A 14,203-nucleotide genomic window follows, 5' to 3' on the forward strand; every position below is an offset into this window, starting at 1 on the left:
CCTTTAACTAGTAACTAATAATGTATCTTTGACCAGTCAATACGGTGTCGCGGATAATCATTTAGTTTAGCTATGTTACCTCCAATATTAATAAAATTACCCTCATAAGATGCGATTTTGAATGAAATGAATGAAGGACATTATTTTTGCCAGATTCAATCGTTCCGTTCAAAAACAAAAATCGCGTCTTTGTATGGTAAAATTTATTTTTATATATTTTATATATAAAGTTATATATGGTGTAAAAAGACATTAAAAATATAAAAATATAAATAAAATTAAACTTTTGTTGAATATCTTCTTTTTATACACATATTTTATACATTGGTTAAAGGTACAACACTCCCTGGTCAAAGGTAATACAATGTGGGTGTTGTACCTTTGATCAAAATTCAATTTTTTTCTAATGTTAAAAAAGATGTACAAAAAATATCAGTTTGAATCTATAAAAAATACATGTTTGTGTTAACGCTTCATAGAATTTTTTTGAATTTTTAGACATCAAAATACAACTTGCACAAGAAAAAATGTCAAAATTGGTCAAAGGTACACCACCTTCCCCTATCGTATGTGATATATTCTTATACGATCTTGTATGTTCCAAAATTCGTATGTGAAAATTTTCTTGGAAGATCTCACAAGAATTTTTCTTGTAAGAATTTGTAACAGGGTAGAACTTGATCAATTCAGCCGTTATTGAGATCCGATAATCTCAATTCCCCGCAATTCGCCGGTTCGCGTAAAGGAGGCACGGCAGTGTCGCTGCACTTGGCTTAGCGCTGAGACACTACCGTGTCTCCAGATAAAGACATGTCGGTGCACTGGAAAAACAGCTACATCTAGTGACTTTGTCGGAGTTGGAGCTTCGCTTTAGGATCCCCTTAAAATATATGGAAAAATCGATTTTAAAACAATATAATATTTGAAAAGAACTATTCGTCATTACGCACACACACAAAATAGTTCTAGGAAAACATGAGGTTTATCTAGTCAACTTGATCTAAAGGATCAAGTTGACCTAATATATACCAAAAAAACGGTCTTATTGATACTCCTTTTATTAAATGTATTAATATAACTTATGTAACAATTGTAATATGCATATCTACATAAAATAAATGTACATACAGTTGATACCTTATATTTGTAATAATTTTAATTCATAAATTTGAGTTTTAAATAAAAGCATAATTAAGAGATCTACAAATATGATTTAGGCAACCAGTCGCCTACAGCCCATTCTACAATTGCGTAAGCGTAGTTGTAAGTGGTTGTAGTTGTAAGAATTAACCAATCACAGTCAAATATGAGGAGAATATTCGACTGTGATTAATCAATTCTTACAACTACAACTACTTACAATTACGTTTACGCAATTGTAGAATGGGCTTAAAGCGTATTTGTAGATCTCTTAATTATGCTTTTATTTAAAACTATCAAATTTAAGAATTAAAATTATTACAAATATAAAGTTAATAAAAAGAGTTATTAATTAATACTTACACTGCCGGAAATTGAAATCCCAACACCATGAAAGAGTTGTGCTAGATGAATGAAAGTTATACAAAATGTTTGTTTACATGAGTTATTATATTGATATCTATTACAAGATCACAATTCCAGGATACGAGTGTAGTGTACCATATAAACATTAAGTATGTATATTCCGACTTAATACCCATTGTAGTCACCTCTATTGAATGCAGGCCTCTAAACGTGCATGCATCCGATCGTAGAGGATGTAAACAAACATTCTATGTAACTTTCATTCATCTAGCACAACTCCTTCATGGTGTTGGAATTTCAATTTCCGGCAGTGTATTTCATTAATAATCCAAACTTGAAGAGTTAAGGATATTTTATAATTTCAAAATGATAACAAAATTATAAAAAAGTTACAGATTATTCTAAATCACGTTTAAAAAGAATATGACAAATTTGGTGACTATCTAGATTATAAGGTATTTTAATAAATAGTAGTATTTTTTAAATCCGTGTTCTAATAAAAATATATGGAAATATATTATAAAATATATGATAAAATCTCAACTTTTTAATATAAGTACATTATATATTCAAGATTATTTACGTAGAGTTATATTGCGATGCATAAACTAGTTGTCCAGTAAATAAACAAAACATTTATTTGTTCTATATCTTTGTAATTAATTAGTGAATCACAATGAAACGTTGCATAAATTATTTTGAATATTTAAAGTACTTATAAAGAAAAATGTAAATTTTTTTTATCATTTTTAAAATTTTAATTTTTAACAATAAAAATAATAAATAAAATAAACTACAAAAGTGTGTTATTAAACAAAAATATAATCTTATTCACACAACTTTCATATGTATATAGTTTATTTAGTGTAAATATTAAACATGCTTCCAAATTTAAATTTCTTTGCAGGGATTGCACGTCTAATACATCCTTAACGATTACGAAATCTGAATTTGAATAGTTAACAGTTATAAATACGAAAAATTAATCATAACTGTTTACTTCCGAATTCGGAAGAATCCCTTCTTCTAATCTTTACTTTCGGACGTTATCGTACTTATGTAATGTCTACGTCTTCATCAGAAGTTTGATCAAAAGTTTTATCAAGTTGATTGTGTTGAAGGATAGATCAAAATTGTCTCTATTTTTTGAATGATCTTATTGCATTGAAGAGGATTCGAATAAGGAGTCTACACAACTGATTTATTTATCTTTTGCAAATACTTTAATCCGGTAATAATTTTGATATTTTGACACTAATGCTACGGCTCACATTGGAAAATTTATTTAATTTTTGTCATATTTTCATACTAATTATTTGTTTTATTATCATCACTTATCAGTCTTTCATGAATACCACCTACTGTAATAAAATTTGTAGTACAATTTAGAAATCTTGATAGACATTTTTATATTCTATAAAAATATGTAATCTTTAATCTTTATAGTAATTTCAAGAATGTATATACAATAAATGTAATATGTATCGTACAATAAATATTTTTTCACGAAATATAAACATTTAGAATAAAATTAGATGATTACATTTATTACATACATGATTAAATTTATTTACAGTTTTTCGACACAGTAACATCTTGCTAATATAATGCCTGATTGTGCATCAAAATTATTTAAGAATTGCTTGTCAATTTAATTTAATTCGTAATATTATTCCAGTAGTTTAAGTGCATTTATAAGTCTGGAAAATCAATTCGGCGCGCAGTTTGAAGGACTACAAATATAGTATATACAAGTACAATACATATACAGGGTGATTCAGACCACCCGAAGGAGCCGGCATATACGTATTTCTCATGAAAAACTGAGTCGAAAATGTCAATAGCAAAATATTGTGGAATCAATAGTTTTTAAATGGTGAGCCTTTGAAACCTTCCAATCACAGGACGTGAAGTTCGCGCCATCAGGTGCGGCGCAACCAAGCGCCGGCCGCACGAGTGCTTTGATGAATACCACTAAACCGCACGATGTTGAATGAGTATTGCAAAAATTTTAAAAGCTTTTTTACATTATTAACAGCTACATAAATTGATCACACACATATCAGTTACATGATCTTTTAAAGTGCTATTATTAGCACGCACAAAAGTGTAACTTATTAATTTTTTGTCTGTATTAGTGATTTCGATAAAAGTTTACATTAAGGGATTCCCTCCCCCAATGATCTTGACCTTGACATGTTGTCAAGGTCATGACTCTGACAAGGGAACCTCTCGAGGTGATAAATTCTGATTTTAATGAAACTTTGTGAACTTGTAGTTTACATAAAGAGATGAATTTAGAAAATATCAGTTGCTGCCCAAAAACGGTTTGAAGGGGTGAAATCACCCTTTACGTGTACAGCGGTTTTCAGCTTTTTCCGTTATATCTTGAAAACTACTTGAGATATAAAAAAATGTTTTATACAAAAGTTTTACAACAAAATTAGCTGTATTCAATAGCGTTTTTAGAATAATTATTTAGCAATTTTTTTTCTAAATTTTCGAAAAAAAATTGTTAAATAATTATTCTAAAAAAATATCATTGACGTGAATAAATAGAGGTAATTTTATTGTAAAACTTTTGTATAAAACATTTTTTTATATCTCGAATAATTTTCGAGATATAACGGGGAAAGCAGAAAATCGCTTCACACATGAGGCTTGATTTCACCCTTCGAACTCTATGTTGGCAGCAATTTTCAGAACTTTAAAAAAATTATTATTTTTAAAAATATTTATGATAGATGTAATTTTATTATAAAGCTACTTGTAGAAAAGAATATGATAAAGATAAAGAAAATGATAAAATGCTATCATTTCCACACCACCATCATGAGGTAGATAGCATGGTGCGCTTTTTTTATAGTGGTTTCCCCAGTAGGCCTATTCCACTCTAATTTTTTTATGCACGAATTATTCCAAATGCCGTCATTGACTACTTTGGAACGTTTAAAAGATGTGTTTAAAAAGATATATTATTATTATTACACATAATAATATATTCGCGCGAGTAATATTTAAAAAATGCTTATCAAAATATTGTAAACTTACAACATCCTTCTCCTCATTTTCATAATTTAATAATGCACAGTTAAATAATTTAACTCAAGAAGATGTTTTAATTTGACTCTAATTTATTTACTTTCATACGTTAATGTGAACGTTGCTTATGTTGAAATTAACTACAGAAATGGATTGATTAACATTTTGATACACATGGAAGTAAAAAGATAATAAAATGTTATTTAACTCAAGAAACAGGGTTGCCATTGACATCTAATGGCTCCTTTGACATCTAACAGTGGTGAGTTACGGTACCATATATTTCCTGTAATGTTTAAGCACATTTTTTGTTATAAAGAGCAATGAATGTATTTATTATAAATTTTAAAAACTACTTGTTAATCTCGTTATTAATACTAACATGATTATTATATGACAAAATGTTCACAATTATGATATTCTTCAAAAAAATGCTGCATACAAAGATATTAATATGTACAATAAAAATGAGATTTTATAATCTCACATAAGATAAATCTCACGTGAGAGATAAGATAAATCACATGCATTTTTACAATACAATAAGCGTCGCTGCAAATATCTTTGTATGCAGCATTTTTTTGAAGAATATCATAATTGTGAACATTTTGTCATATAATAATCATGTTAGTATTAATAACGAGATTAACAAGTAGTTTTTAAAATTTATAATAAATACATTCATTGCTCTTTATAACAAAAAATGTGCTTAAACATTACAGGAAATATATGGTACCGTAACTCACCACTGTTAGATGTCAAAGGAGCCATTAGATGTCAATGGCAACCCTGTTTCTTGAGTTAAATAACATTTTATTATCTTTTTACTTCCATGTGTATCAAAATGTTAATCAATCCATTTCTGTAGTTAATTTCAACATAAGCAACGTTCACATTAACGTATGAAAGTAAATAAATTAGAGTCAAATTAAAACATCTTCTTGAGTTAAATTATTTAACTGTGCATTATTAAATTATGAAAATGAGGAGAAGGATGTTGTAAGTTTACAATATTTTGATAAGCATTTTTTAAATATTACTCGCGCGAATATATTATTATGTGTAATAATAATAATATATCTTTTTAAACACATCTTTTAAACGTTCCAAAGTAGTCAATGACGGCATTTGGAATAATTCGTGCATAAAAAAATTAGAGTGGAATAGGCCTACTGGGGAAACCACTATAAAAAAAGCGCACCATGCTATCTACCTCATGATGGTGGTGTGGAAATGATAGCATTTTATCATTTTCTTTATCTTTATCATATTCTTTTCTACAAGTAGCTTTATAATAAAATTACATCTATCATAAATATTTTTAAAAATAATAATTTTTTTAAAGTTCTGAAAATTGCTGCCAACATAGAGTTCGAAGGGTGAAATCAAGCCTCATGTGTGAAGCGATTTTCTGCTTTCCCCGTTATATCTCGAAAATTATTCGAGATATAAAAAAATGTTTTATACAAAAGTTTTACAATAAAATTACCTCTATTTATTCACGTCAATGATATTTTTTTAGAATAATTATTTAACAATTTTTTTTCGAAAATTTAGAAAAAAAATTGCTAAATAATTATTCTAAAAACGCTATTGAATACAGCTAATTTTGTTGTAAAACTTTTGTATAAAACATTTTTTTATATCTCAAGTAGTTTTCAAGATATAACGGAAAAAGCTGAAAACCGCTGTACACGTAAAGGGTGATTTCACCCCTTCAAACCGTTTTTGGGCAGCAACTGATATTTTCTAAATTCATCTCTTTATGTAAACTACAAGTTCACAAAGTTTCATTAAAATCAGAATTTATCACCTCGAGAGGTTCCCTTGTGAGTGACTTCCAACAAATTTTAACCGTAGCTCGTTATTCGTTAAAAAGTTATTAACAAAAGAAGTTTAAAAAAATAATGTCTCATTTCTGCTATAACGAAAGTTGTAAACCAATGTAGAATCTCGCTTTGTGTTGTAAAGTATATGTGTGGATACAGTGGGTTTCGTCCCCTCTCCCCCCCGTAAAGAGGTGCCTGACTTTCATAATTGTACTGTTGCACATAGATTTTGAGTTTCCCCGCGAAGCGACTTTCACCTCACCTTCCCCCGTGCAAAGGGGCGCTCGACTTCCATAATTGTACTGTTGCACATGGGTTTTGAGTTTCCATACGAAACGACTTTCACCCGACCTCCCCCCGACTTCCATAATTGTACCTCCATAATTATACGATGAAAGAGCAATGATACCGAATTTGAGCGAAGAAATCGAAACAAACAAGTAGGTGTGTCTTAGTACGTATTTCCAAATAAATTCTCTGCTTTATAAACATGCAGTAATTCATTGCTTCAAAATTTACTGCTTTAAACAGACAAATTCTTCGCATTAAGAACAAATTTTCTGCTAAAGCAGTGAACTTGTGTTCGCGTAAAAAATTTAAAAACACAAATTCTTTGTTCTAAAGACACAAAAATTATATAAAAAATTATATAAGAAAATATTTTGCGCTGTTAAAGCAGAGAATTTGTTTCATCGGAGCGCATTCATGTCCAAAAGTTAGGTTTTATTGAACTTTTTTTGTTAATAACTTTTTAACGAATAACGAGCGAGGGTTAAAACTTGTTAGAGATCACGGGGTCATGACCTTGACAACATATGTCAAGATCAAGTCATTATTTTTATCAATATAAATAATATTAATGTCAATTAATATTATTTATATTAAGTAAAAATATAAAATATTTATGAGGTACGCAATTTAAGCGATCGATACGCATTCAGCAACTTTCCCTTTAGTGAAGAGTGTTTTAACAATTACTCGCTAAATTTTCATGTTTTTAATTTTAGAAAAAATGTTTCAAATAAAAGTTGTATAATCTAAAGACAAATAACACTGACAATATTAAATTTACAATAGTAATAAAACAATAGTAATACAATAGTAATACAATAGTTATAAAACAATAGTAAAATTAGTTTTAACATATAGAGTTTTTTAAGATTACATAAAGATTGGTTAAAAAAATGGAGTTATAGGATCTTTTTACATAATATTGATTTGAGTAATTAGATTGATTTGAAAAATAGATTTCTTTGAAAATTAATTTTACCATTACTTTTCTCCTACAAAATAGAATTTTATTTGAACTTTAAAACACTCTTCGGTAAACCTTTATATTAGGGGACATATGTTTCCCGGTGCTGAAAGAAGAGTATTCGAATATAGAAATGGTTTTAAAAAAAAATTAAGTATGAGGAACATGAATGGCAAATTTGCAGAAATCTCAAAATATTGTCTGTGATTCTAGGACAACAATCGGGTTTTACCAAGTATCCGTGTTTTCTATGTCAGTGGGATAATAGAGACCGGGAAAATCATTATAAAAAAGAAAAGTGGCCAACAAGATCATCATTAGAACCTGGTTCGATGAACATTAAAAACCAACCATTGGTTGAGCCTTCAAAAATTCTTCTCCCTCTCTTTCACATTAAACTAGGCTTGATAAAACAATTCGTCAAAGCTCTTGATAAAGAAGGACAGTACTTTGAGTATTTGAAATAAATGTTCAGCCAAGTATCTGAAGCTAAGATCAAAGAGGGAATTTTCGACGGACCACAAATTCATACATTATTGAAAGATGAATCTTATGTGTCAAAAAGACTGACATCGAAAAGGCAGCATAGATTAGCTTCAAAGAAGTTGTAAACAAATTTTTAGGTAATAAGAAAAGCGAAAACTACAAAAACATTGTGGCAAATGTGTTAGAAAATTTCCGCAAATTAGGCTGTCTCATGAATCTGAAGATACATTTCCTCCATTCACACCTTGACTACTTTCCTAAAAACCTTGGAGACTTCAGTGATGAGCAAGGTAAACGATTCCACCAAGACATAAAAGAAATGGAAAGATGGTATCAAGGAAGATGGGACATCAATATGATGGCTGATTTTTGTTGGACATTGAAGAGAGAAATGTCGGCGAAAAAAACAAACGTAAGAGGAATCCATTACATTACATTTGAAGACAAAAGAGTGTGGAAGCCCGCACGAACATAAATCGATTTTTTTTAGATATTCACAGGTAACAACGATACAGATGTGATGTACGGGCAGTTAATGTGTCTGATGGCTGCTTGCCTGAAAGTTTGTCTGTAGTGTAACTCCTCGGGAATTATTGGATTTGTGATGTGCGGTCTTTCCATTTCTTTTATGTCTTGGTGGAATCGTTCACCTTGCTCTTCACTGAACTTCCTGTGTCTGTAATGTGAGGCACACAGAGATCATCGTTAGAAGTTATGCAAGAGGTGTAGATACGGTGTATACAGAGTGTTCCAACATTATCCGTCTTTTTTCATTTAAAACAGTATTTTATAAAACCCATCACATGGATCATTGTTGCCAGATTGGTAGTTCATATAAATGTGAACAATCGTGCCGAGTTTCATGATGATCGGTTTAGTTGATTATAAACAATGAAGGCCGAATCCATATCGAGTAAGCATTGTAGCATTGCATAATCAAAGTAAAACCGCTTCTTCAACATCAAAAAGGTTAAAAGTACCGATTTCTACGATCCGGGATGATATAAAAAAGGTACCAGGAAACTAATTCTCTCGCGGATTGCCCCGGAAGAGAGAGAAAGCGCACGGTAAGGACAATACAGTTGAGAGAAAAGATCCGACGACGAATTAAGTGAAATTCTACCATATCCATCCGAAAAATAGCAAGATCCTTCAACATCGGTGTTGCAACGGCTTCCAGAATTTTACACGAAGATCTTAAATTGAAATCATACAAATTCAACAAACGCCATTTGTTGAACGAGCGAATGAAGGTGAATCGATTGAAAAAAGCGCGTATTTTGTTGAAGAAGGTTGCAATGAAAAAATTTTTACCATCGAGCGTCACCACAACTATCAAAATGATCGGAAATTACGGCCAAAAGGTTCTGAGCAAAAAACCATCGTTACCAAAAGTCATCATCCTGTCTCAATTATGGGCTGGTATTACCAGTAACGATAAAACACCCTTGGTTTTCGACAAGGGTATAAAAATCAATCAAACTGTTTATCAGAATCTTTTGAAAGACACTGTGATCCCATGGGCACAACAACATTTCAAAGAACAGCAATGAATATTTCAACAAGACTGGGCACCATCCCATTCAGCAAAGAAAACTGTTGAGCTCTGCAAAACTTTGTTTTCGGAAATTTGAGACACAGAGGATTAGCCTTTCAATTCACCAGATCTTAATCCAATAGATTATTCTGTGTGGTCTATTATGGAATCCAGAGCCTGTGCAACTAACCACAAGTCTGTTAATGCATTAAAAAAAATCATTAAGTAAGGCATGGAACAACATTATCATTGAGGAACTTACGGCCATCATTGATAATTTCCCTAAGTTGCGGGCATGCATCAAGGCAAAGGCTAGTTATATCGAATAAAGTATGCAATCAATTTGAACGTCATATCAATATAAATATTTTCTATAAACTTCGTTTCCATGTAACAATTATTAATAAAGTTATGGTTCTTTAAAAAAAAACGGATAATATTGGAACACCCTGTAGATGGCTGAAAAGTATTTTTCAATTCGAGAAACATATGGTCTAGGTTTAATCACAAGTTTTTGCCAATGGTCTTATTGTTAGAATATATCAATACAGCAGATTTCGAGGTTTTTGATTCAGTTTTTTGCTCTAGATTGAAAATTTGCGCTGGATGATCCCATTTTTATGTCAGATTCGTATTTTGCGACTCAAAATACATAAGAATAGCTGGGTCTCCACCTGAGTACAGGATACTTCTTTTGTGAGCCTGTGTAATTAATATCAATACAAGTCGAGTGCAAAAAATATATTTGAGCCAATTTTATTTTGACGTCATTTGTCTTTTCATTACGGTTATTTAATAATTATAAAATATTTGATTTTAAAAGAAATTGAAAAGAATAAGGGTAAGAATTATACGTCAAAAGATATCCCCTTCTCAATAGAAATCGACTTGTTTTTGCGTTTTTTCGAAAAATAATTTTTGTAGAAGTTATATAATCTGTTTCGTTTTCGTTGGGCCACCCTGTATAATGTATACAGGGTATCCCAATAACTATTACCTGAAATATCTTCTAATCCATAAGATGTAAGGAAAAATTTATATAACCAAAATTACACGATGTAAAGAAGGCTATCATATGGTGATAATAACTTTTGTCCAGGTAAAGGCGCTTCGAAGATTCCAAGATCAACTTCGTTTTTTTAAATGGAATTGTATGATTTTTTACACAATATGATTCCCCTAATTATTCTGCATATAAAAGTATAAGGTAGAGATGTCAAAAAACCAATAGTTTACGAGATATTTTATACTTTATTGTGGTATATATTGACATAAAATGTTAAATAACTCTTAATCTATTAATTTTTTGATAATCATACTTTAATACTTTTATGAACAGAATAATGAGATGAATCAATTTGTGGAAAAAAAGCACATAGTTGCTTTAACAAAATATGTATGCAAAATGAATAATTTTTTAAATAAGCAACTATGTGTTTTCTTTCCACCAATTGATTAATCTCATTATTCTGTTCATAAAAGTATTAAGATACGCGATTATAAAAAAAATAATAGATTACGAATTATTTAACATTTTATGTCAATATGTGTCACAATAAAGTACAAAACATCTCGTAAATCGTTAGTTTTTTATATCTCTACCTGAATACTTTTATATGCAAACTAATTAGAGGAATTATATTGTGAAAAAAATTCATATAATTCCATTTAAAAAAACGAAGTTGACCTCCGAAGCGCCTCCACCTACACAAAAATTATTATCACCATACGATAGCCTCCTTTACATCGTGTAATTTTGGTTATATAAATTTTTCTTTACATAGATTAGAAGATATTTCAGGTGATAATAGTTATTGGGACACCTTGTATATAGAGTGGAGCATTTTAAGCTCCAGGCGAATATTTAAGAAAGATATTGGAAAAAGTTTTATACAAAAGTTGTAAGTTTTTTGGGGGAAAAGAAGGTAAAAATAACAGATTTTATATATGGGGCATTACCAAAGTCAAATCAAGGTCAAATCGATTTTCTTTAATGGATCATCATATTTTGTATGCCAAAATTTAATAGCTGGTATCAAGAGTTTTTCAAAACATTATAATAAAGTCATTTTTTATTAAGTAGGTACTTTTCGAGTTATAAGGCTTAAAAGTTACAGTACCGCCGGCATTAGTACTACCAAAGGTGTCTGACCGACAATTAAAACCTCTTAAATGTTTTTCGGGATCGTCACCTGGATAACATTTGTCAAGATCAAGGCCATTGGAGGTTGTACCTATTATTTTCATTTTTACATAAAAGTGAATTTTTAGTGCAAAAATGAAAATAAGAGGAATAATATCCAATGGCCTTAATCTTAACAAATTATCCAGGACATGATCCTGAACAATATTTAAGAGGTTTTAACCATCGGTTGAACACATTGAGTAATGCTAATGTTGGCGGTACTGTAATTTCCAAGTTTTATAACTTGAAAAGTATTCAATGGAAGATAACTTTATTATAGTATTTTGAAAAGCTCAAATCTTAACAAATTATCCAGGACATGATCCTGAACAATATTTAAGAGGTTTTAACCATCGGTTGAACACATTGAGTAATGCTAATGTTGGCGGTACTGTAATTTCCAAGTTTTATAACTTGAAAAGTATTCAATGGAAGATAACTTTATTATAGTATTTTGAAAAGCTCTTAACACCACTCTCTCTCTCTCTCTCTCTCTCTCTTATTAAATTCTGGTATCAAAAATAGGATATTCCATTTAAAAAAATCGATTTGACCTTGACATGATCTTGGTAATGTCCCATATATAAAATCTATTATTTTTATCTTCTTTCTCCCAAGAAAACCTACAACCCTTATATAAAACTTTTCCCTGTATTTCTCTCACAATTGAAATAAAAAAATTTTATTATAAAAGAACTTGGCGCTATTAGACTAAGCCAAGTTTGCTAGCGGCGCCAAGTTTTTTCATATTAAAATTTTTTTATTTCTATTAAATGCTCTTTTTTCATGTATTTTTGTTTAAAAGTAGTTACATAACATTAGTATGTTTCAACGAAATATATTTTCTGTTTATAATTGGCACAGTTTAAAGATTTCACATATTTTTTTTGAAAAATATTATTATTATATACTTTCATAGTTTGGAAAATATATTTGAAATAAGTATGGAATAGGAAGTCATTTTTTTCTTCAAGGAGCATACAAGTGCGTATAATTTATGTAACGGTTTTTTCTGAAAGGAGCACGCACACTTGGTGACTCTTTTTTTATTTTTTTTTAAAAAGGTAAATTTGTTACGATTTAATATTACAAGGCTTGAAATGAATTTACAGATATTATTTAATCTTATTTTACGTATGGATTTAAAATGTACAAAAAAGTTATTTTATTAATTTTTATACATCTCATATTTAAATATTACACGTTATTTTCTAAATTTATTTATTTTATCATTATGCTTACACTATTGTTACTTTTTTCGACACTATTACGGATATTATTATATATTATCACATTATGTAGGATATTACAAATATTATAAAAAAATAACGTAAAAATAAAGGAAGCATACCAAAATTTGCAGAATGGGATACGTGAGCATTGATAACTCATGCGCTGCAAATTACGTAAAACTGATGATATCGCTTAAGTGGGAAAGCCATGTGAACGGAACAACAGAGTCGATATACCATAGTGTCTGCTAATTCTCACGTAGCGATAATATTTTTCGATATCGATCTCATATCGCCTGTAAAATCGTTATATTGATAGAGATGTTGAAGGTTAACGTTATCTCTAGTTATCATATCTAGTGTCTAATGACAGATGCGAATTCGATAATCAATAATTCAATTATATTTTGAATTATATATAGATGTAATTTGCTAAAAGATAAATGCTCCCGAAAATTATTTATGTTGAATATTTTTAACAATAAATAATTAATCAAATTAAGCAGAAGCATTTAATATTCGTATCACATATTTGCTTATACTTATGCTAAAAGCTTATTAGTCTTGTTGCTTCGACATTTGCATTTCACTCTAATAAGCATAATTGTTATTATAGTTTTTTAATAATAAAATATAACAAACATTCAATATGGCTCAATCAGAATAAATTAATAGTTAAAAGAAGGGCTACGAGCCAGTTATAACATAAAGAATATTTAATAAACTTTCATACATACATACAAACGTTTCGACACCGATTGGGTCATTTTCAATGTAAAACAACAAACAATCTTATATAAATTATCGGAAAATTCAGTCAAATTATAATGTCCAGTAAAAAGTTCGGTTGTATTCGTAATATGCGGTCCATATGTAAAAATATCAAAGATCTCATCTTACGTTTCACAATTCTACAATCTTAAATTGTCTTAGAGCCAGTTTCACAACTCACGATTAACTCTTATTTAAGATTGTAGAATTGTGAAAAGTGAGATGAGATCTCCTTTGATATTTTTACATATGGACCGCATATTACGAGTACAACCGAACTTTTTACTGGACATTATAATTTGACTGAATTTTCCGATAATTTATATAAGATTGTTTGTTGTTTTACATTGAAAATGACCC

The 14,203-nt window shown here is 29.7% G+C and overlaps 1 protein-coding gene across 1 annotated transcript in view; it reads right to left on the bottom strand.

Moving 5' to 3' along the window:
* LOC108728208 (probable ascorbate-specific transmembrane electron transporter 2) overlaps positions 1-13,235 on the bottom strand; it is a 40,621-nt gene extending 27,386 nt beyond the window's left edge. The window contains exon 1 of the mRNA XM_018456673.1: positions 13,192-13,235. The gene's annotated coding sequence lies outside the window, so the exon portion shown is untranslated. The remainder of the gene's footprint in view (positions 1-13,191) is intronic.
* Positions 13,236-14,203: the final 968 nt, after the last annotated feature.

Source organism: Mycetomoellerius zeteki, unplaced genomic scaffold (genome assembly GCF_001594055.1).
Source record: "Mycetomoellerius zeteki isolate Tzet28-1 unplaced genomic scaffold, Tzet1.0 scaffold113, whole genome shotgun sequence".
In the NCBI taxonomy this organism is placed as follows: domain Eukaryota; kingdom Metazoa; phylum Arthropoda; class Insecta; order Hymenoptera; family Formicidae; genus Mycetomoellerius; species Mycetomoellerius zeteki.